At 47.4% G+C, this 21,263-nt stretch overlaps 1 pseudogene; it reads right to left on the bottom strand.

The window, feature by feature from the left end:
- Positions 1 to 726: 726 nt before the first annotated feature.
- On the bottom strand, positions 727 to 878 carry LOC144508807 (U2 spliceosomal RNA; annotated as a pseudogene).
- Positions 879 to 21,263: the final 20,385 nt, after the last annotated feature.

Genomic DNA, 21,263 nt, shown 5'->3' on the forward strand with positions numbered 1-21,263 from the left:
GGGAAAGGGGGTGGGGGGTGAAAGGAGGTGGGGACTGAAGGTGGGGTGGGGAAGGGGTTTGGGGAGCGGAGGTCAGTTTGGAGAGGGAAGGAGTGGGGGTGCTGTCAGCCTGAATGGAGTACTAGCACCCCAGTTTGCCACTAGATGCCTGCCTCCAGGTAGTTGTTCACCCTGTCTGCCTGTCCCCTTTCCCCCGTGCCCCTCCACACACACACATCCCCTAGTTGCATCAGGAAATTGGAAAGTCCCAGTCAGCCTCCTAAACCTACATTAACGTGAACCCTTCAAAAGAAAGATGAAAAAGTGTACAATGACGGAAAATATAAGCTGACTGGAAAGAGCACAAGCTATACTGCAGAATGAAAGCATTTTGAATTTCTGATATTGCTTTTAAAGAACAGTAGTTGGTGATTTCATGATCTGGAGCCAGCATTACACTGGATCTCCAGTTTAGCATTAATTCATATTTGTGGACCCTGTGTCCCTTCCAATCAGTGGTTCATCTTTGTTAGTCATATGAAACTGGATTGTGAGGATTAAACACTTTAGTAGATGAACTGGATTTTTATTTTTGTTTTTATTCCAATTCAATCAAATCAAGTCCAATTCAGAGTCTCAACAAGTTGAGACATTCCCAATTCAAGCTGACAAGACAGGGCTCTCACCTCCTGTCTTGGGCTTGATCTACATGATCCAAGCTGATTGGAGTAGACATTGCACCTCCTCCAAGGTTTGACCTCATTTGCATCTTATCCAAAAGACCAAGATGCCACTTTTAAAAATTGCTTCAAATGAAGCTAAAATGTAGCCTAATGACTTCAACCAAGCACAGCATGTCGACACTACACTTGATCTTAGCCAAAAGGCTGAGAAGCGATGAACCGGATAAGCTCTTTTACATGTCAACATACAAAGGAATATATGACTCAGGAGCAGGAATAAGCATACGGTCCCTTGACCCTGCTCTGCCATTCAATATGATCTGATTATCACCTCAACTCCACATTCCAACCTACTTCCGAAAACTTTTCACTCCCTTACTTATCAAGAATCTACCTAGCCCTGCCTGCTGTAAAAATATTCAAAGACCCTGCTTCCACCGCCTTTTGGGGAAGGGAATGTCAGAGACTCACTCTCTTCTCGCATACTTTTCTAATCTGCTGCTGAAAGATAAATTGATTAACACTTCAGTAAGATTAGGTCAACTGTAAATCAACAAACTGGTTTATTATATACTCAGGAAGCAACTGAGTAGAGGAAAGTTACATTAGCCATTTATGATAGTTTGTTTACTTGGCTATTTTAGGATGGTGCTACCTCAGTGCCAAATCTGGAAAGTAGGCTGCATGTTACTAAGTCTTACCTTGAAAAGGATAATCTATGAAGATTTAATTTTGAAGAATTTGGTAAAAAGAGCTGAAGGCAGCCACCTTCCTGGCTTTTCAGTGACTCATTTGATATGGATCAAGCCTTGGAGGAGGAAACCTCCGCCTACTCCAATCAGCTTGGCTCATGTAGATCAGGCCCAAGATAGGGTAAAGGGTTGCATACCCTGTCTTGTCAGCTTGGATCGGAAATGTCTCAACTTGTTGAGACTCTGAATTGGACTTGATTTGATTGAATTGCAAAAAATATTTTTTTTAAAAAATTTGATATTGGACCATGACAAAGCTCAGATGGAATGAATTTTAAATTTATCTGCTGGTTGTTGACATTCCAGTCCACAACACAACATGAAGATAGTTCTTTCATGGCTTGTTATTCACTGCATGATGGAATGCCTGAGGCTTTACTCCTAAGTGAAATAATTATTTACAGATTGATGCACAACAATATAATAAGCTGCTTTAACATGGTACAAGACTTTAGGGCTACCAGTCTTAACACATCCCAGTGGTTTTACATTCAGATTGTAGTTAGTTATGTTAAGAGCCACAGTGAAAATCTGCTGGGTCTTGCACAATATGAAGGCATCTTTCTGCGAGCCTTAAAATCAGATCAGTAAAATCTATGTTCAAATTCTAGGGATGGGATTTTCCAGCCTCTCTGCTGGCAGGATTCTTGCCGAAGGCGACTCCCCCCTCTCCCCGCTGTGGGTTCCCCAGCAGTGAAGGGTTGGTGTGGGGGGGGGGAGGTTGTGGGGGGGAAGTGTGGGCCATATAAAACGCCGCAGACCTCGGCGGGACTGAAAGATCACACCGGTGGCCAATGGTCACGGGGTGGGCGGGCTGGAAAATCCTGACCTGAGATTGCAATTGGGGCAGGAACTTGGATGCTCCAATCTCAAGAAAGGCGAAATATAAAACAATTCAAATAATTTTGTATGTGATCAAATAAAATATGATGGTTTAGCTTCAGCAGTGCAAAGCTTACTGATTTAAAATGCTGAAGCAATGAAAGGCTACACATTGTTATTATATCATTAAAAATCCAACAGGGATATGGAAATAAATCTGAAAAGATTCAATAATTGTATCAAAAATCATGCAAAATGCTTAATTTTCTAGTTCTGATATATCCTAATTCAATGAATAGAAAAGTTTGCATCTTCATAGCACCTCACACAACCACAGAACATCCCACAATTCCTTACAGTCAATTATATACTTTTAGTCAATTCTAATGTAGGGAATGCTACAAACAAATCATCATCATCATTGAGTAATGCAATGAATATCAGTTAGTCTGTTTTTGTGATGTTGATGGAGGGCTAAATGTTGGCCAGGACACTCAGGTGAACATTGAATCATAGAATCCTTACAGTGTAGAAGGAGGCCATTCAGCCCATAAAAGCCTGCACCAACCAACAATCCCACCCAGGCCCTATCCATATATTTACCCCATTAATCCCACTGACTAAGAGGGAATTTAGCATGACCAAGCAACCTAACTAGCACATCTTTGGACTGTGGGAGGAGACCAGAGCACCCAAAGGAAACCATGCAGACATGGGAAGAGTGTGCAAACTCCACACAGTCACTCAAGACCAGAATTGAACCCGGGTCCCTTGTGCTGTGAGGCAGCAATGCTAACCACTGTGCCATCGTGCTCTGCTCTTCTTCAAAATTGTGCCATGGGATCTTTTACATCCATGAGATCAAGGGCAAATGGGCCCTTGGTTTAACATTTCATCCGAAAGTTGGCAGCTCTGTGAGTTCAGCACTCCCTCATTACTGCATCAGAGTTCTGGAGTGGGACTTTAACAGTCAAGGGGAAAAGTTGGGAGTCCAAAATATTTTCCAGTGGGATATGGGAGTGCAGAGAGAATGGACATCCTTTGTGAATAGGAGGCGGTTAAGGCCAGGGAATTGGAAACTGTAAAGTGACCAGGGCTTTCAAAGGGTCATGGGTGTGAATGGGAAGAGGCTGGACAAGGGGAAAAGACCAACATTTATTGCCCAACCCTAATTGTCCATGACCTGAGTGGCTTGCTAGGCTATTTTGGAAAGTAGTAGGAGTCAACCACACTGCTGTGGGTCTTGAGTCACATGTAGGCCAGACCAGGTAAGGATGGCAGATTTCCTTCCCTAAAGGACATTAATAAATCACATGGGTTTTTATGAAAGGCTGCTCCAAGCCTAATTGACTTCAACCACCTCAGTTTCTTACTGTTGTATTCAAACTGTAGTTGATATATTTATTTAATACAGCCAGCATTCATCTACATGAATTGGTTCTTCTGAAGAGCAATGTCAATGGGCACACAATTTTTGTAAGCATGTTTTTAAGAATCTGTTGATGTCTTGATATAATTAGAATGTGTTTTAAAACTTTAATTGCAGTTGAGCCCCAAGTAGGATGTTATTGGACAACTTATGCCCTTATTTACTGAAAAAATTGGCAAGTTTTTAAGAGCAAACAGGAGCCAAGACACCTCAATCTTTTTGTTACACAATTGTTACTTAAAGCAAGGTATTTGCATTCAGGTATTTAAATTGTCCTCTTAAATATTTGAAGGTCTTTATTGTTTCTAAATTTAATTTGTCAAGACACTTTCTCCTTCCAAATAGTAAAATTCATTGGGACTTGCATAATTAGTTTTGGCATGATTAATAAATAAAGGATTAAATTAGCTTTGTGTTGTATAGGCTTGAAATAAATTCTAAGAAGTTTTGTTGGTGCCAATGTACAGATTCCAGCCTGCCCTTCCAATTTTTTTCATTCAAGCCCAGCATTCATTAGCTTGAGAAAGTGGTGGAGTGCTACCTCCCTGAGTGGAGGACTACCATCCTGAACCTCTGCAGGCCATGCAAACTCCAATTTTATTCCTACACTTCTTTGTAGTTTTTTTAAAACAATATTCCTTTTTTAAAGTTACAAAGCCAATGCGCCGAGTGGACAGGGCAAGCCCTTAATCTATCTCCTTGCTTGATCCAAAACCAACCCCATCTTGAGCTTGATGTGATGCTTGATCTTAGCCAGAAGACCGAGATTCATTACATCATCCAATCAGTGATATAATAGAGGAAATTAAGTTATGATGTGGAGATGCCGGCGTTGGACTGGGGTAAGCACAGTAAGAAGTCTCACAACACCAGGTTAAAGTCCAACAGGTTTATTTGGTAGCAAATACCATAAGCTTTCGGAGCTTGCTGCTCCTTCGTCCGATGGAGTGGTCTCTGTTCTCCAACAGTGCACAGACACAGAAATCAAGTTACAGAATACTAATGAGAATGCAAATCTCTACAGCCAGCCAGGTCTTAAAAGGTACAGATAATGTGGTTGGAGGGAACATTAAACACAGGTTAAAGAGATGTGTATTGTCTCCAGACAGAACAGCTGGTGAGATTATGCAAGACCAGGGGCAAGCTGTGGGGGTTACTGATAATGTGACATAAATCCAACATCCCGGTTTAGGCCGTCCTCATGTGTGCGGAACTTGGCTATCAGTTTCTGCTCAGCGACTCTGCGCTGTCGTGTGTCGTGAAGGCCGCCTTGGAGAATGCTTACCTGAAGATCCAAGGCTGAATGCCCGTGACTGCTGAAGTGCTCCCCCACAGGAAGAGAACAGTCTTGCCTGGTGATTGTCGAGCGGTGTTCATTCATCCGTTGTCGTAGCGTCTGCATGGTTTCCCCAATGTACCATGCCTCGGGACATCCTTTCCTGCAGCGTATCAGGTAGACAACGTTGGCCGAGTTGCAAGAGTATGTACCGTGTACCTGGTAGATGGTGTTCTCACGTGAGATGATGGCATCCGTGTCGATGATCCGGCACGTCTTGCAGAGGTTGCTGTGGCAGGGTTGTGTGGTGTCATGGTCACTGTTCTCCTGAAGGCTGGGTAGTTTGCTGCGGACAATGGTCTGTTTGAGGTTGCGTGGTTGTTTGAAGGCAAGAAGTGGGGGTGTGGGGATGGCCTTGGCGAGATGTTCGTCTTCATCAATGACAGGTTGAAGGCTCCGGAGGAGATGCCGTAGCTTCTCCGCTCCGGGGAAGTACTGGACGACGAAGGGTACTCTGTCCACCGTGTCCCGTGTTTGTCTTCTGAGGAGGTCGGTGCGGTTTTTCGCTGTGGCGCGTCGGAACTGTTGATCGATGAGTCGAGCGCCATATCCTGTTCTTATGAGGGCATCTTTCAGCGTCTGGAGGTGTCTGTTGCGATCCTCCTCATCCGAGCAGATCCTGTGTGTTCGGAGGGCTTGTTCGTAGGGGATGGCTTCTTTTACGTGTTTAGGGTGGAAGCTGGAGAAGTGGAGCATCATGAGGTTATCCGTGGGCTTGCGGTATAGTGAGGTGCTGAGGCGACCGTCCTTCATGGAGATGCGTGTGTCCAAGAATGCAACCGATTCCGGAGAGTAGTCCATGGTGAGTCTGATGGTGGCATGGAACTTGTTGATGTCATCATATAGTTGTTTCAGTGATTGCTCACCATGACTCCAAAGGAAGAAAATGTCATCAATGTATCTAGTGTATAGCATCGGTTGAAGGTCCTGTGCGGTGAAGAAGTCTTGTTCGAACCTGTGCATGAAGATGTTGGCATATTGAGGTGCCAAATTTGTCCCCATGGCTGTTCCGTGTGTCTGGATGAAGAACTGGTTGTTGAAGGTGAAGATATTGTGGTCCAGGATGAAGCGGATGAGTTGTAAAATTGCATCTGGAAACTGGCAGTTGACGGCATTGAGTACTGAGGCCGTTGCAGCAATGCCATCATCGTGGGGGATGCTGGTGTAGAGTGCTGAGACATCCATTGTGACGAGGAGTGCTCCTGGTTCAACTGCTCCATGTGTGTTGAGTTTCTGTAGGAAGTCCGTAGTGTCGCGACAAAAACTGGGGGTTCTTTGTACAATGGGTTTCAAGATGCCCTCGACAGAGCCGGAGAGGTTCTCGCACAGGGTTCCATTTCCTGAATGGACAGGACGCAGACCAGCTGCGAAACTCTGCCAAGCAGACGAGACAAAGGAACTACACCATCTCCATGCACACCAAGACAGGAAACTTGAGAAACTCGGCATCACCACCAGCAGCAACCAAGCCTCCCCCGGTACCACAGTAGAAAACAGTACCACTGCAGGAAAGTCCATTGTCAACTTATCGGACACACTTCAGCCAGATGAAATCGAAGTTCTCAGCCGAGGGCTCAACTTTTGCCCCACTACCAAAATAGACCCCATCAGTCTCGCAGCAGACACAGAGGAATTCATCAGGCGAATGAGGCTGCGGGAGTTCTTCCACAAACCCCAAGAGGCCAACAGCGAACACAATGAGACAGCTAATGAACCGGAACAGCAGACAGAGAGATCCGCAGTGCAACCGAAGAGGAAAGAGTCAAATTGGACTCCTCTGGAAGGCCGCTGCCCTCGACTTGACATGTATGCCCAAGCCATCAGGAGGTGCGTCAACACCAAATTCATCAGCCGCACTCACAAGACAGCACCGAACATCACCCAAGCACAACGCAACACCATCCACGCTCTCAAGACCAACCGCAACATTGTCATCAAACCAGCAGACAAAGGAGGGGCCATCGTCATACTGAACAGAACGGATTACTGCAAAGAAGTGTACCGACAACTGAACAACGAGGAACACTACAGACAGTTACCCACAGATCCAACCAAAGAACACACCCGTCAACTCAACACTCTGATCAAAACCTTTGATCCGGACCTTCAGAGCACCCTCCGTGCTCTCATCCCACGTACTCCACGCATTGGAGATCTCTACTGCCTCCCAAAAATACACAAGGCGAACACACCTGGCCGTCCCATCGTTTCAGGAAATGGAACCCTTTGCGAGAACCTCTCCGGCTATGTCGAGGGCATCTTGAAACCCATTGTACAAAGAACCCCCAGTTTTTGTCGCGACACTACGGACTTCCTACAGAAACTCAACACACATGGAGCAGTTGAACCAGGAGCACTCCTCGTCACAATGGATGTCTCGGCACTCTACACCAGCATCCCCCACGATGATGGCATTGCTGCAACGGCCTCAGTACTCAATGCCGTCAACTGCCAGTTTCCAGATGCAATTTTACAATTCATCCGCTTCATCCTGGACCTCAATATCTTCACCTTCAACAACCAGTTCTTCATCCAGACGCACGGAACAGCCATGGGGACAAAATTCGCACCTCAATATGCCAACATCTTCATGCACAGGTTCGAACAAGACTTCTTCACCACACAGGACCTTCAACCGATGCTATACACTAGATACATCGATGACATTTTCTTCCTTTGGAGTCATGGTGAGCAATCACTGAAACAACTATATGATGACATCAACAAGTTCCATGCCACCATCAGACTCACCATGGACTACTCTCCGGAATCGGTTGCATTCTTGGACACACGCATCTCCATGAAGGACGGTCGCCTCAGCACCTCACTATACCGCAAGCCCACGGATAACCTCATGATGCTCCACTTCTCCAGCTTCCACCCTAAACACGTAAAAGAACCATCCCCTACGGACAAGCCCTCCGAACACACAGGATCTGCTCGGATGAGGAGGATCGCAACAGACACCTCCAGACGCTGAAAGATGCCCTCATAAGAACAGGATATGGCGCTCGACTCATCGATCAACAGTTCCGACGCGCCACAGCGAAAAACCGCACCGACCTCCTCAGAAGACAAACACGGGACACGGTGGACAGAGTACCCTTCGTCGTCCAGTACTTCCCCGGAGCGGAGAAGCTACGGCATCTCCTCCGGAGCCTTCAACATGTCATTGATGAAGACGAACATCTCGCCAAGGCCATCCCCACACCCCCACTTCTTGCCTTCAAACAACCACGCAACCTCAAACAGACCATTGTCCGCAGCAAACTACCCAGCCTTCAGGAGAACAGTGACCATGACACCACACAACCCTGCCACAGCAACCTCTGCAAGACGTGCCGGATCATCGACACGGATGCCATCATCTCACGTGAGAACACCATCTACCAGGTACACGGTACATACTCTTGCAACTCGGCCAACGTTGTCTACCTGATACGCTGCAGGAAAGGATGTCCCGAGGCATGGTACATTGGGGAAACCATGCAGACGCTACGACAACGGATGAATGAACACCGCTCGACAATCACCAGGCAAGACTGTTCTCTTCCTGTGGGGGAGCACTTCAGCAGTCACGGGCATTCAGCCTTGGATCTTCAGGTAAGCGTCCTCCAAGGCGGCCTTCACGACACACGACAGCGCAGAGTCGCTGAGCAGAAACTGATAGCCAAGTTCCGCACACATGAGGACGGCCTAAGCCGGGATGTTGGATTTATGTCACATTATCAGTAACCCCCACAGCTTGCCCCTGGTCTTGCATAATCTCACCAGCTGTTCTGTCTGGAGACAATACACATCTCTTTAACCTGTGTTTAATGTTCCCTTCAACCACATTATCTGTACCTTTTAAGACCTGGCTGGCTGTAGAGATTTGCATTCTCATTAGTATTCTGTATCTTGATTTCTGTGTCTGTGCACTGTTGGAGAACAGAGACCACTCCATCTGACGAAGGAGCAGCAAGCTCCGAAAGCTTATGGTATTTGCTACCAAATAAACCTGTTGGACTTTAACCTGGCGTTGTGAGACTTCTTACTGAAATTAAGTTAGCCAGGACCTCTTTGTAATGTTTTTTTTAACTCCATCCTGAAAGTTACAAAGCCAATGCTCAGAATGGACAGGGAAGACTCAAATCCATTCCTTGCTTGCTCCAAAAATCAAATTCAAAATCCAATTGAATTCAATTCATGGTCCCAACAAAAGAGATAAATAAGATCCAAGCTGACAATATAAGGCATTGCATCCCATCTTGGGCTTGATCTTAGCTAAAAGGCCACTGAGTGGCTTGCTCGGCCATTTCAGTGGGCAGTTAAGAGGCAACCACATTGCTGTGGATCTGGAGTCACATTTAGATTAGAAGGGGTAAGAACAGCAGATTTCCTTCCCTAAAGGGTATTAGTGAACCAATTGGGTTTTCACAACATTCCAATAATTGTATGGCAACATGATATACAGTTTTAAAATTATATAATTGATGCGCATCAATTGGACACGAGGCTCAAAGCTTCGGTAAAAGAAGGCTTTTATTAACTAACAATGGAACTATCAGAACTTTAACACACTATCCCAGACTGAAGGGGTCCCGTCCGAGCAGGGGGTCTTATACCTCTCCCAGGAGGCGGAGCCCGACTGGGATGTGCCACAACAGTAACAATCACAGGTGTATCAATCCCACCCTAGCCCAACAACAACATTAGTACAGTCCCACAGTAACCTAAATACATTCCCATAGTGCTGGCCAGCCCTGGCCCAGTACTATCCAGTGGGAACCAACGATGGTTCACCACATTCACCCCTCCTTTGAGAACAAAGGCCGGCGGGGTACGAAAACAGACTAAAATGTCAACAGATTATAAGTTCAGACGGTCTGGAGGACCGCACCGTCGTTGTGACCTCCTCAATACCGGCGGTGACACCGGAGTAGGCACTTGCGGTGGCGTTCTCCACAAAACGGCGTCCAGCTGTTCTCCCACGGACTCACAGGCCGGTTGACCCTGGTGAAACGGTAGTGCAGGGGATCCTGACACATTCTGCGGTGGCGATGATCTTCGGGGCTCAGGCAAGCTATGCATTGGAGTAAAACTGTTAAGCACTGGTCCCGATGCTGTCCACGCCACGTCCGGGGGAGAAATAAGGGATAAGGGATTCGTCACTGGGGGTATGGGAGCGACAGGAGTTGCTACGTCCCCCGCGGGCGCCAGGTCTCGGATCGAGACTGTGTCCTCTCGCCCGTCAGGATATGCCACATAGGCATACTGAGGGTTGGCGTGGAGGAGGTGGACCTGTTCGACCAAGGGGTCGGACTTGCGGGCCCTTACATGTCGCCGCAGGAGGACGGGTCCTGGGTACGTCAACCAGGCTGGTAAAGATATCCCCGAGGACGAATTCCGAGGGAATGAGAACATCCTCTCGTGGGGAGTAGCATTGGTTGCCGTACACAGGAGGGAGCGAATGGAGTGAAGCGCATCAGGGAGGACCTCCTGCCAACGGGAGACTGGAAGGCCTTTGGACTTCAACGCCAATAGGACAGCCTTCCAGACTGTAGCATTCTCTCGTTCCACCTGTCCATTACTCCTAGGGTTGTAACTCGTGGTCCTACTAGAGGCAATCCCGTATGAGAGCAGGAATTGCCTCAAGTCATTGCTCATGAACGACGAGCCCCTGTCGCTATGGATATAGCTGGGGTACCCGAACAGGGTAAAAAGATCACGGAATGCCTTGATCACCGTGGCAGCCGATGTGTCCACGCAGGGGACAACAAACGGGAACCGGGAGTACTCATCTATTATGTTCAGAAAGTACAAGTTCCGATCTGTTGAGGGAAGGGGGCCCTTAAAATCAACACTCAGCCTCTCGAAGGGGCGGGTGGCCTTGACCAAATGTGCCCGGTCAGGTCGGTAAAAGTGCGGTTTGCATTCCGCGCAAATCCGACAGCTCCTTGTCACCGACCTGACGTCCTCCACCGAGTAAGGCAGGTTGCGGGCTTTGACAAAGTGGTAGAGCCGAGTGACCCCAGGATGGCACAGGTCATTATGGAGGGCGTTCAAGCGATCCTCCTGCGTAGTAGCGCATGTTCCGCGCGAGAGGGCATCCGAGGGCTCATTGAGTTTCCCTGGACGATACATGATATCGTAATTATAGGTGGAGAGTTCAATTCTCCACCGCAAGATCTTGTCATTCTTGATCTTGCCCCTCTGCGTGTTGTTGAACATGAACGCCACGGACCGCTGGTCCGTGATCAGGGTGAACCCCTTTCCCGCCAGGTAATGGCGCCAGTGTCTGACGGCCTCCACAATGGCCTGGGCCTCCTTCTCCACCGCTGAATGCCGAATTTCGGGACCTTGGCGGGTGCAGGAAAAAAACGCGACGGGCCTGCCCGCCTGGTTAAGTGTGGCGGCCAGGGCGAAATCAGATGCATCGCTTTCCACCTGAAAAGGGATGGACTCGTCAACCGCGTGCATCGTGGCTTTCGCGATGTCGTGTTTCAATTCCTTGAAGGCCAATTGGGCCTCTGGCGTGAGTGGAAAAGTCGTGGACTTAATAAGCGGACGGGCTTTGTCCGCGTAGTTGGGGACCCACTGCGCATAATAGGAGAAGAAGCCTAGGCATCTTCTCAGTGCTTTTGCGCTAGCGGGCAAGGGAAGTTCAGCAAGGGGGCGCATACGGTCTGGATCAGGGCCAATGACCCCGTTTTCCACCACGTATTCCAGGATGGCTAACCGGCGCGTACGGAATACACACTTCTCCCTGTTGTAGGTCAAATTCAGGCGAGATGCAGTGCGTAAGAAGTTCTGGAGATTTGTGTCATGGCCCTGCTGATCACGGCCGCAGATGGTGACATTATCCAGGTACGGGAAGGTAGCCCGCAGCCTGTTCTGGTCCACCATTCGGTCCATAGCACGCTGGAAGACCGAGACCCCATTGGTGACACCAAATGGAACCCTAAGGAAATGATACAGACGACCATCCGCCTCAAAGGCCGTGTATTGTCGGTCCTCTGGGCGAATGGGGAGTTGGTGGTAGGCGGACTTAAGGTCTATGGTGGAGAACACCCGGTACTGCGCAATCTGATTGACCATATCAGATATGCGCGGGAGAGGATACGCATCCAGCTGCGTATATCGGTTAATGGTCTGACTGTAATCAATGACCATCCGGGGTTTGTTCCCGCTCTTGACCACCACAACCTGTGATCTCCACGGACTAAAACTGGGCTGTATGATCCCTTCTTTGAGGAGTCGCTGAACCTCAGATCTGATGAAGATCCGATCCTCAGTGCTGTAACGCCTACTTTTAGTAGCGATGGGCTGGCAGCCTGGTACCAGATTCTGAAATAAAGAGGGTGTGGTGATCTTTAATGTAGAAAGATTGCAGGCGGGGCGCTTTGGACAATTTGGAGACTGCAGCTGTTCTCCCACTGTCAGCGAAGGGAGTGGCCCACCGTACTGTAGGATCACACTCTTCATGTGGACCATAAAGTTTAGTCCGAGGAGAATTGGTGCGCAAAGATGCGGCAACACAAGGAGCCTGAATCGCTCGTAAATTGTGCCTTGCACTTTCAAAGTTACCACACAACGTCCTAGCACAGCGACAGACCGGGACCTTGATGCCATAGAGATTGTCTGTTTGGCAGGTTGAATCTGGAGTCCACACCTCTTCACCGTGTCAGGGTGGATAAAGCTCTCAGTGCTCCCGCTGTCAAACAGACAATAAATTGCATGATCATTTACCTGTATATCCATCATCGAACAATCAAGCCTGTGATGCTTAGCCTGGTCCAGGGTGATCGACGCCACCGTTGGTCCGTGAACGTCACTGCAGGCAGCTGAGGTCAATGCTGAGGACCCCTGCTGGTCGCTCATGGTCATCGTCGACCAAAATCGCCGCCCCCATGAATCGCACATGGGTGAGGGCGCCAAACGTAGCGACCCCTGGTGGTCATCCTCCTCCGACTCCGTCGACCGCAATGGCGTCGTCCTGGACCCGCACGTGGACGAACCCCGTGAGTACTTCGACGACGATGGTGATGATCCCCGTTCTGAAGGGTCACAGGCCGCACTGCCGTTCTTGGGCTTCGATCTGCACACCTTCGCATAATGCCCCTTTTTACCGCATGCGGTACAGACTACCGCTTTAGCGGGACACTTTTGTCGTGTATGTTTGGCTCCTCCACAGAAGTAGCACCGCGGGCCGCATGGGGCTGCAGCCGTCGTCTGGTCCACATGGGAGCACGCCATAACACTGCACTTCAAGCCCGAGGGGCGAGGAGGGATTTGCGACTGCTCCTGCCACGTTGTCTCCACGTGGTCCTCCGGATACAGGACCAAGCTCTTCCAAGCCGCCTCAAGCATTTCAGCTCATTCCATGGCTTGGGTCAGGTTGAGATTCCCCTTTTCTAGCAGCTTGAGACGGATGTATGAAGACCCGACCCCGGCCACAAAAGCATTTCGGGCGAGGTCGTACATGCTCTGCTCAGCCGACACAGCTTTGCAGTCACAGCCCCTGGCTAGCTGCAAGAGCTCATTGGCGTAGTCCTCCATGGTTTCGCCCGACTGCCGACGTCGTGTAGCGAGGAGGTAACGAGCGTGGATCTCGTTAGGAGGCCTCGTATAGCGCTTTTTTAGAAGCTCGAGGGCCCTCGGGTAAGTGGTGGCCGCATGGATCGCGAGGTAGACTGTGTCGCTTACCCTCGCATGGAGGACCCGGAGTCTGTCATCATCTGTGGTGACCGCTGCGGAGGCTGCTAGGTAATCTTCAAAACACTTCAGCCAGTGGTCGAAGGTGTTAGAAGCGCCCACCGCACGTGGATCTAGCGTCAGATGTTCTGGCTTAAGGATTTGCTCCATACTCCCCTTTCTTTTTTTTCTTCCGTCGAGAGTTTAATTTTAATTAATAAAATTGATGCGCATCAATTGGACACGAGGCTCAAAGCTTCGGTAAAAGAAGGCTTTTATTAACTAACAATGGAACTATCAGAACTTTAACACACTATCCCAGACTGAAGGGGTCCCGTCCGAGCAGGGGGTCTTATACCTCTCCCAGGAGGCGGAGCCCGACTGGGATGTGCCACAACAGTAACAATCACAGGTGTATCAATCCCACCCTAGCCCAACAACAACATTAGTACAATCCCACAGTAACCTATATACATTCCCATAGTACTGGCCAGCCCTGGCCCAGTACTATCCAGTGGGAACCAACGATGGTTCACCACAATAATTAAAGTGAATTTAAATTCTCCAGCTGGTGTTTGAACTCCTATCTTCAGATCATTAATTTAATCATCTGAATTACTGTCTAGTAATATAAATACTCGGCTACTGTATCCCTCTCTCAAGTGCAGTGTCCTGTGCTAGATTCCTTGCCTTCCAGTTTCCTAACACAATGACCAGTCATGCTCTGGGAGTCTGATCAGAGTTCATTTAAAAATGGCTTCCAACCCAAATGGAACCTCATCTTCCCAGCCAGATTCCGATCTGAAAAAGGACACTCAGGCTCAATTTTGTTTCTCCAATGCTTGGAGATCACAGCCAATTGTAAAGTCCCACACATGCATCTGTTGAACACAATTAATTCAGCCAAGATCAAAGATTGAACCAGCTGTCTATCTGATCTGTGTGGCCAAACAATTTGTCATGATCTAGTTCTTTTAATCTGGTGAAATTTGCCAAGGTACTTCCTAAGGGAGTTTTAGACACCACGCAAGAGTTGAGTTAAAGGTTGAAATGGATATTGAAGAGGTTTATCTGAGTGGACAAAGATACAGCATGGCAGATGTGCTTTGGGAGTCAATTCCAGAGTAGTTTGTGCTGCCTAATGGTTTTGCCACCAATGTTGCAGAGTGTTGTACCGTAATGTAGAGTTGAAAGAAAGCACAAGAGTTGGTTGGCTGACTGAGGCATTCATAAGTACAGACAAAAGAGGAGTATGCCAGTGGAGATTGGAAGGATGTTTGAGCAGAAAACAGTAGATTGGATACCGACAACTTTAGGAAGCTTAAGTGTAATTAGTGTCCTTCAATTCAATCCGAAGCTCCTGGAGTGCAAAATTGATGCAGAATGGTTTATATTTATTGGTACCTTGAAATTAATAACCCTTAAAATAAAAATGTGCACTATATGGACATGTAATGTAATACCACTTGATAGAAAAAAATCAAAGTCAACATAGTCCCAGATGACCATATGCTGGCGGTGATTTAACCTGAGAATCACCACACCTTAGGCAAGGGGAAAGGTTGAGAAGGCAGGCCTTCATGAATAACCTAAATAGGAAGAATAAGGAGGTTATAAATTCCTTGGAAACGAAACATCTAACAGGAGGCGATCAGCTTTTTTTATTTATTCAGGGGATGTAGATGTCACTGGCTGGGCCAACATTTATTGTCCATCCCTAACTGCCCTCCATTTCAGAGGGCATTTTTAAAAGTCAACCACATTGCAAGTCAACCACTCTGGAGTCACATGTAGGGAAGACCAGGTAAGGATGGCAGATTTCCTTCCCCAAAGGACATTAGTGAGCCAGTCGAGTTTTTACAACAATTGACAGTGGTTTTTTGGTCATCATTAGATTTTTAATTCCAGATTTTAAAAAAATCAAATTTCACCATCTGCCATACCTTGCAGGCAGCTGTCACATTGATTGTCAAGAATCATATTTATCTCATCCCAATTGAGAAGCAACCATTACCCAAAACACTGCTTTACGATTCTTATGAATAAAAATAAATTCTCAAAGCAATAGCAAAAATTCCTTGCAACAAAGTTCTGTAGCTGTTGACTTATTGTGTTATTTCTAACATTCCTTCTGTGAAGTTTTAGGGAATTCGCTTTTCTGCTGCACTTTTGCTAAGACAATGGTGTCATTGTAGACCACAATTTTACAATGGTAGAGCATGGTGTCTGCCATCAATTAGACTTCCCAGTATCTTTTTTCAGTTTTAGTTGTTTTATGGGACAAGGTGCTGAGAGTGAGCAGATAATGGTGCAGCGAAAGAAGCAATCAGCTGGGAGCTAAATGAAGTTTACAGAACATGATGTAAATTAATGGGTGAATTTGATGACAAATCAAAAAGAAAGAGGAGAAGGGAAGAGATTAGTTTAGACGAAGAAAGGTAATAAAAGTAAAAACGTTTGTTTTTTTTAAAATTTTACCTTTTACAAATTTATTATTGATCTTACAACTGGCCTCAGAACCTCTAGTGTGACAGGAGGCAAAAACAATGATCCTGCTATGGATCCTTATCCAATCAGTTCTGTTGGAACTGAATGGGAGCTTTAGCACAGAGCAAAGGCTAGGGATCGAAGATGCTCCCTAGAAAAGTTCAGGAATAAGGATCAGCAATCTGGACAACCAAGACCTGAAAATGAAGGGCTGTTTCCAACTTGGCACCTAAAGGAACAGCACTGTGACCCAACTTCAAACTCTTAATGATCAGAAGGTCTGAGGGTCTTGTAGCAACCTAAATAATACAAATGGGTCAGAGTACCAGTTTGAAGAAACCACCACCCCACATATTTCACATTGTGGCCAAACGGGCTACCTAAAATGGCGATTTACAGAGCACTCTGGGATAACTGGGCAAGAACTGAAACAGCAGGCTGCAGCTTAAAAGACAGAGATAAACAGGCTGCAGCTCAGACTGAATACACAGGATATGGGTCATCTCCAGTACAAAGGGAACTTTCTAGTCAAACTGGATTGTTTACCAGACATAGGGGCACCTTGACCCCTTATTTGGGAGGGAGGTGTGTGTCCTACGTGCCCCCAGCACCTACAGACGTGGCCGTTGGGGACACACCCAGAGATTGGTGTGGCAGCACCCGATTGGACTTTATTGATCAGGGTGATCAAGTCCTGATCGATTGATTGGCAATGGCCAAAAGGGGCATGAAAACCAACGGAATAGAAAGAGTACTGCGCAACAAAAGAATCTCTCTTTCTCTCTCTCTGACCCCACGAACAAGCAACAACAATGGTGAACATTGCCAGCAACGACCAGCATGAGGAGAGCCACCACACCCAAGAAGGAAGGAAGACCAGAGCCAGAGTATTAGACCAGACCAAAGGACCAAACTACGCAGAGAACTACAGAGACCAGCACACAAATAAAGGCCAATATCTGCCTGGGTACTTGCCAGTCACGCAAAAGTTAAGTCAAGGTCTAGTATTGGACTTGAACTTTAGTATTTTTGTAAGATAACTTATTGTTGGGTGCGTGGGTGATTATTGATTGTGTGTTTAAATAAATATTATTGTACTAACCAGAAGCCTACTCGCAATTCTTTGTCCACCGTATAAGGGTTAAAACAGACTGTGCGGCAGGCACAACAAATTGGCAACTCTGGTGGGACCTCGACAAGAAGTAACTTTGTTGCTCTAATATCAAATCCCACAGAACCTAATATTCTTGGAGATTTAGCCTGAGCCCGAATTAACACGGCAAATGCCCCACGTGATGGCCAGGATTTCAAGTAAATCGAAGGGAGTGGAAGGTCTATATTGAACAATGATTTAAAGCTCAGAGCCAACAGGTGTAAACTCCTTATTGGACAAATTACTGCTTTCGGGAAATTGTTATTGTGCGTGCGTTGTTACTAACAAGGAGGATAGGGTAAACTCCATAGGTTTACATTAGAATCCGGAGGGATTAGGACCAGAACATAGCCCAAAGCCGTACCTGCAGTCCGATCAACTCCCTACCCCTTGTCGTCAAAAATAAAGAATGGCAGGAAAAGCACAGAGAATGAGAAGTGTCCCATATGGGAAATAAAAATCAGGGAATGTATTAAGAAGAAAGGGTGGCCCCTATGGGCAGAATTTTGTGCCAATACTGAGATGGGACCGGGATCCTTAGGACAGAAGTATTGGGACGATCTGAGGAAAGTTCAAGGAAAACGGGCAGACAAATGTGAGAAAACGACTGCCATGGTGAGCTGCTTAGGACAGCTGCTAGCAATGGAAAAGGTGAATCAAACACAGTTCGTAAGGAACTGGAGGAATCGAAGCGGTCACAGGTGGAAAAGGAGGAGGAGATTAAGAAACTAAAGGAACAACAGCAGGAGAGGATAGAGCAGATAAGAGCCGAAAAGGACAGAGAGGTAGATGAATTAAAAAGAACCAACCAGGCAAATTTATTACATCTGGGCAATTTTCAGACCCAGTATGAGAGAGCCTACCAAGACGTCCAGTGTACTGTCTTGGCCAAAGGTGAAGCTGAGCGGGCAGTAGCACGATTGGAAGCTAAGTGCACTGATCTGCAGGCGGCAATAAAAGCGCTACATCAAGCCAGGAAAGAACAGAGACAGGCAACCGCTGACCACTCCAAATGCCAGCGAGAAGTTTCACAGCTGGAATCCCTATTATCAGTTCAAAAAGGGATAGTAGAGGAAGGGGAGATAGAGGATGCAGATTGGGGAGAGTTAAAAGAGAACGCTAAGCTGTACGTTACACGAACCGAGGATTGGGGTCCACCACCATCTTTCCCAGGGGAAGTCATACCCACCGAGCTCCCAGACTCATCTCCAGAACTGATGCACCCAGTGACGACTGAACGTCGGGTAGGAGAGTCTCAGGGCCCAGCTATTACATACACGACCCCATTTATGGTGGCACAATTGGCTGAAATCGCAAATAAAATCCCAACTTTTGAGCCATCGGCTGACCCACACAGTTTCTTTGAGGATGTTAGGCAGCAAAAGATAATGCATGGACTAGATGAAAGGGAAGAAGTGAAATTGATAGTCGTGTGCTTAAGCAAGTCTGTACGGTCTGCCCTGCCAGCCCCTCAAAATGTCGGGGAAGGAGCCTTAAGCGAGATCAAGGAAGCGATATTGACTGCAATAGGGTTTAATAAAGAGGATCCTGTAGATGAGTTAAATAAATATAGACAGAGGAAAGGGGAACATTCGGCTGCCTTTGCCGGTCGTTTATGGATCCACTTTACGGGATTATATGGGGCTAGATTAAATGAGGCTGATTCATCCAAATGGGCTAGGACATTAGTCTCCCCCACCACAGAGGAAGGCAAGAAGGCCTGCGCTAATTTTGACCCCGCAGAGACCACACACAATGAAACATGGGTTCTCTGATGGTTAGCTCGAGTCTGGGAACAGGAAGTTCAGGGACGCCCAATGTCACGGTTAGAAAGGGAAGTGAGAATGCTTCCGATGAGGGCTAACCAGGGTCCAGTACGGAGAAACGAGAGTAGAGAGGATACCCAACACCAGAGAGGTCCAGCTCCACCTTATACAGCACCCCCGGGGAGAGATAGAGGGACATGTTTTAATTGCGGGCAGCCAGGACACTTCGCCCGAGATTGTAGGAGACCCCCCGCCACCATATACACGGTCCCCAAGACCACCAGGACCACCGGCTCTACCAGTTAGGCCAGCTCCTAGGTACAAGAGAGAGCACCACCCGCCTTCGATAGAAGGTCCGGTCACCCCATGCATACCGTAAGCGCGAGCACACCACTGTATCCAACTGTCCCACCTATGGAACCCTAGATTGAAGCTGTTTGGCCTCTCCAACCTGGGTCTGTAGCACCAGGTGGGATAGCGTAGGGAGACCCCTAGTTAATGGCAAGGTAAGAGGCCACCTCATAGAATTGCTTTGGGATACCGGAGGCTCCCGAACTACCCTGAATGTATCAAAATTAAAGACAGACATCCCTTGGCCAACTATGGGTACAATCACACTCAGTGGATTCACAGGACACATGCAGGAGGGACGCATTACAACCCCTCTACAGGTCCGCCTAGGCAACATGGTGTGTGACCATCCAGTGGTGTTAGTTGACCTTCCCCCAAACACTGAACACATTCTTGGGTCCGATTACATGAATGAATGTAATCTTTCATTTGATCCATCTAATCAATGCATTTGGCAGATGGCTACGATTAGCAGAGCGCCATCAATCATTCCAGTCGGTACATATGCTCATAGGGTTAGCACAATAGAGGAATTCTGGTTTGATCCCTTAACGATTAGCAGTAATCCAGCCATCAGGGAGGTGCTTCAAAGAAACAATGGGGTGTTTGCGCAGCATAAACATGATTGTGGCCAGATACCTGGGGAGGTGTTAATTGAAGGGCCGGACCCGAAACCACAGAGACAAAACGGTTTCCCCAGACAGGCAGAGGGGGAGGTGGCCAAAGTAATTGATAGTCTATTACAGCAGGGGGTGTTGAGACGAGTGGCATCCACAAACAATGCACCGATATGGCCTCTAAAAAAGGCAGACGGATCATGGAGGTTAACGATCAGTTATCGGAAATTAAATAAGGTTACCCCACTCACGGCTCCCACAGTAGCTACAAGCCCCATCACCATGATGAGACAGGGAGTCCAGGCAAAGTTTTTCACAGTACTGGATATCAGTAACAGCTTCTGGTCCATCCCTTTAAATCAGTCCTGCCAGTACAAGTTCGCCTTTACCTTCCAGGGACAGCAATATACTTGGACTTGCCTACCATAGGGTTTCCATAATTCCCCGTCCATCTTTCACAGGCGACTAGCTACCAGACTAGAAAGGTTTTCCCGACCCAAGTGCCTGGTCCAATATGTAGATGACTTATTGTTGCCCACATTCCTGGCAGATAATTTAAATTATGGGGGAGATCCACATGTGTGTCAGGTTATAGCCACAAAGGACCCCACAGGTCCGTTTATCCCGAAACAACAGGAGGCACGGTCAGGGACAAAACAGACAGCCACCCAACGGACAGACTCAGCCATGAGAATTTATGTAGACGGTTCATTCACCACAGAATCAGACCAAAGAGGGGCATGTAACATTTTAGATGAATTGCAGGCACTGCTCCAATCATTAGGCTGCAAAGTCAACCGGAAAAAGGCCCAGATTTTACAACCCAAGGTTATATACCGAGGTACAGTGATTACCCATGGGAAGAGGGAGATCGAACAGAAAAGGATAGACTCCACAGTGCACCTCCCACTGCCCCGAGATGTGAGTGCCCTCCGATCTTTCCTAGGTCTAGTAGGGTACTGTCGGAACCATATAGACGGCTTCGCCACCAAGGCAGCCCCATTGTCCGAATTGCTAAAGAAAAACACGACCTGGAAGTGGACTGCGCAGCACACAGCTGCAGTAACCGATTTAAAGTGCGCCTTCGCCACAGGGAGGATGTGGCATTTATGTGGAAAATCAACAGGGACAGCCACTAACTACCCAGCCATTTGAGTGCTCAAGCTGCCGAACTAGCAGCAGTCACATACGTAGTGAGTCACCCAGATTTAT

This window comes from Mustelus asterias, chromosome 20, assembly GCF_964213995.1.
Source record: "Mustelus asterias chromosome 20, sMusAst1.hap1.1, whole genome shotgun sequence".
In the NCBI taxonomy this organism is placed as follows: domain Eukaryota; kingdom Metazoa; phylum Chordata; class Chondrichthyes; order Carcharhiniformes; family Triakidae; genus Mustelus; species Mustelus asterias.